Source organism: Frankliniella occidentalis, unplaced genomic scaffold (assembly GCF_000697945.3).
Source record: "Frankliniella occidentalis isolate FOCC.00 unplaced genomic scaffold, Focc_3.1 Scaffold30, whole genome shotgun sequence".
NCBI lineage: Eukaryota > Metazoa > Arthropoda > Insecta > Thysanoptera > Thripidae > Frankliniella > Frankliniella occidentalis.
This window is the reverse complement of record NW_026267160.1, coordinates 1,627,215-1,631,194: the sequence shown is the minus strand read 5'-3', so window position 1 is coordinate 1,631,194 and position 3,980 is coordinate 1,627,215. Positions and strand designations below refer to the sequence as shown.

Genomic DNA, 3,980 nt, shown 5'->3' with positions numbered 1-3,980 from the left:
CCCGCCCCATCTCTATTCTTTTCCCCTGCCAACTAGAAAATAAAAGCGTCTTATTGAAGTGCACAGGAGCGCGCCGCGGCCAACGAGTTGGAACCGACGCAGCGGAGATGACGACGAAGACTTAGGACGGATTCCGGTTACGTCCCGGGCCTAGCGCGGCCCCACGGGCGGCCCGCCCCGCCCTAGCGCGCTACGCTCCGCCACGGCCCGCGAGACACGCGATACCTCGTGGCGCCCTGTGGAGCCCTGCGGTCGCTAGCGCAGCTGGCTCGGGTGACAATATTGCACCCCGGTGGCATAGACAAGTCAGCAGGTAAAGCGCGTCGCGGCCGGTCACGGTGGCCCCCCACCGACGACATTTCGTAAATATCTTTTTGTCAGAAAGCACTTCCTGCTCAAGTTGAAGTATCCATGGCCTATTCCTCCTCGACGAAGTGTTATTTCTTCGGTAGCAGACCACTTCATCCAATCCAAACACCTCTAAAACTGATTGGAGGGAAAACGGAACAATGATTTCATTTCCCTCCAAAATTTGGAGGTGATGTGGAAGTGGTCAGTAGACCAGAAAATCCCCTCCAAACACATTATGGAATTGCCCTCCAATGTTGGCGGGGGGCCGTTCACTCTAAACAAAGTAACGTCTACTGTGTCGATTACCCCTAAAGTCAATAACAGTGTTCCTAACTTCGGACTTGCGCCCTAAAGTCGGAAATTGTACCGTTACGAACAATTTCTTTGCAATCCAAAGAACGAAAATTGTTCGTAAAGTTGTGAAGTGTTTAGTTCGTAAGCTTTTTACAGTGCGGTGGCACGCTCTCCTCAGACCCGTGCCTGCCGCCGTGGAGGTAGGCCACCCTTCAACCATACCGTCTCACCTCTCACCACTCCAACCCCGGGCTGGGCGTGGGCGCACAGCACCCGAGCACCCAACAGCTGACCGGGACCGGCCGACACGACACGCCGTGGCCGTGTCGTGCCTCGTCATTCCTCCCTGCGGACTCGTCCCAGACTCGTTCAGGGCTGATAATTGTTTACTCGTGGCTCGTTGCTTAATTTGAGCAATTTGAGACAGTGTGCACTGTAATCGGTACATGAACATGGCGTCTGCCATTACCGTGGATGAAAGAGACACTTTATTAGCCTCCAGTATGAGCGGGTAAGTTAAGATTCCACTCCACTGCCGCCGTTGTGCTCAAGATGTAACTCCAATCTGACCATGACCTAGGCTAAGGGCCTGGGCCTAACCTCCCACTTCCACCATGTGATTTTTCTTCCCTAGCACCTCTTGTGGTGCAAAGTGATGTGATGATCTGTGTAATGTTTAATGCCTTTGTGTTATGATGGCATTACTTATGTGTTCTGTGTGGTTGTGCACTTTAAGTGAATTGTGTGAGAAATTTGCAAGGGTGAATGGTGACGTCACAACTGAGGTGAATTTATGCGCTTGTTTGCGCTTTATCTCTTTTCCTTGGGCCCAGGGTTTAACCTTTCTATATTTTTGTAAGTGTTTTCTGTATATTGTGTGCAGTGTAACTGTTCAGACAAGTAAATGTTCTGCAATTAGGGTGTGTATCATGTGATTGTGTATACTTTGTCTACCGTACTATTTTGTTTTCTGTTGCCTTTAATGTAGTGTGTCAACGCCTTAAATTTTTGTTTGGACTTTCACTATTTTGTTTTGGATGATTTAAATGATTGTTTAATCAATTCTTTGCGACTGTTTGACTACATGTTCGCTTTTCAATCCAATGGATGCATTAATGAATTTCTCATTTGCCACGATTCTTTTGGCTATTGAAAAATTAATGTATTTAAAAGGCAAGGGTATAGATTTTTTTGTTCAAGTGTTATTATAAATTTACTATTATGCCATGCATTGATTTGACTTAATGTGTTTAAGATCAGAAAATAATGTGAGTTAAATTATTTGTGGGTTCATGCCCCACGTTAGTGCTCATAGGTATTGCTTTTGATTTGGCTCATCATAAGATCTACAAATGTAATAAATGCTTGCCTGACCCTCTCAAAAATATTTCTTAATAATTCAATCAAACTGAAATTAGACCTTCCAACTAAAACAGCCAGGGAAAATACCCGAGAAGAGTTTGTGCACAATCTTACCCACTACTAACCCCATGACAGCGGACCGCCCGATGCTCCCCTCTGCCTCCCTCTTGGTCGACCCGTACCACGCCCCTGACCGCCCCTTACTCTTCACTGTGGGTATTTGTTTGGTGTTATAACACAGTACTGTACCCAAAAGCCGTTCCCGGAAAGATTCATATCAAAACTTTACGTCGATTAGAGAGACATTCGTATCGAAACTACAACATTTCGACGTAGATTCCACCATTTTGAGATAATTTCTTTGTCGAATCAACTGCCACTTCGCACTGTTTTATTTTATTTTATTTCTTTTTCAGACTAGCAGCGATGTTCGGTAACGCTCGTCTCTGCCGCCGGCCGGAATCCAAGATGTTCACAAGGCCAACAGGAGAATCGATAGTGTTCAACTTGTACCATTGCTCAGACAAAGAATCCTTGGCCAGAAATATCGAGGTATGGTGATTCGTATTGTTTGATTTCGTGTTCTCTCTCTTACTCTCTCTCTCTCAAGTAATTTATTTCTTACGCAATTTTTGAACAGTTCGTTGTTTATAAGCCATGGTCTTGTTATTCTCACAGTCTGGAGGCGGGCCCGTAGTTTAAAGAGATACATTCGAGCGTAACTCTTACATACTTACTCTTCGAGATGGGGCGGTAAGGTCGCTCATTGTGGAAGATGAGGAGCATTTTTCTTCGACCTTCGTGTGGGATAGCATGAAGAAGCACGAGCTCCAAAACATCCATGACTATCGGTAAGTTATTCTCTGTTGAGTGTAATTGCTCGGAATGCCTCATCGTTTTCGAACGTACTTTGTGACATGTGTGTAATGTTTCAGATCTAATATAACGTCCAACTATAGTCCGAACCTCGACATGGAATGTATTTTGCGCGGACAGCAACGGACCTTGCAGGAAATGGCGAAGCTGTGAGTATTTTATTAATCTCTAGGCTGCCCCACTCTCTTCCCTCTTATGGCGCAGGGGCTCGCAGGCGGTTTGGTAGGCAACTTGCCTTCCCACTCCCCTCTCGGCTGATTGTGAGCAGGTCTTGTTTTTCAATTCAAAGCGAACCAGATCCCCGCCCCACGGCGTCCGCATGTGACGCGAGCCCCTCTGGCGGGCGCGCTGGGCGGAACACCCGAAAAGTTGGTTACCGAAGTTAGTTTCACTATTCACTGAGAACAGTACAGCGCCTGCGAAGCTCAGGGTAGGCCAGCCCGCGGTACACGCATGCACGGCAGCAGCGAGATGTTGCCTACCGTCTAGGCGCTATGAGGCCTTGCATTGCCTAAACCTCTGCAGTTTCGTAACGGCAAATGACGGGCGCACTCTCTGGATGATCCCACTACAATGAGCGCGATACATTAAGTTAAAGAACAAGTCTATTTGCCATTAGAACACTATTTAATTTGTTTGTCTAACGTCTCCTTTGTCGTTTTTTTTTAAGGAAACTTGTGCCACGTAAGCGGTATACGCCGAAGGAGAAGGAGGCCATTGTGGCCTATGTTATTAAGAACATCAAAGAATACCATAATGGAGATAGACAAAAGTTTTGGTCTGGAATGTCTGGGGTGAGTTTTTGTTAACAGTACATAGCTATTGATTTTCATAAAATATTGCTATATTTCATCCATTTTAAATTGTTTAACTTCCCGTCCCTACTCGGCAAATTATTTCACTTGCTTTTCCGACATGACACCATTTTGTTTTCCCAGGCTGGAGTATTTGCTCACTTTTGTTAACCACATCTTTTTTTTTTATCTAGAACTTTGGAATTCGAAGTGGGGATGCTCTGCGCAGCAGTTCAGTGCGATAGTGCTCGCCAAGAAATTGAGGCCGGACATGATGGAGCAGCTTGGGTGTGTTAAACTTTT

The 3,980-nt window shown here is 46.0% G+C and overlaps 2 protein-coding genes across 2 annotated transcripts in view; one reads left to right on the top strand and one right to left on the bottom strand.

Moving 5' to 3' along the window:
* LOC113208203 (uncharacterized) overlaps positions 1–3,980 on the bottom strand; it is a gene marked incomplete in the record, with an annotated part of 47,802 nt that overhangs the window by 2,527 nt on the left and 41,295 nt on the right.
* LOC113208218 (uncharacterized) overlaps positions 76–3,980 on the top strand; it is a 16,441-nt gene continuing 12,536 nt past the window's right edge. Inside the window, exons 1-5 of the transcript XR_008010952.1 lie at positions 76–2,559; positions 2,686–2,858; positions 2,943–3,032; positions 3,554–3,677; positions 3,872–3,965. The gene's annotated coding sequence lies outside the window, so the exon portion shown is untranslated. The remainder of the gene's footprint in view (positions 2,560–2,685; positions 2,859–2,942; positions 3,033–3,553; positions 3,678–3,871; positions 3,966–3,980) is intronic.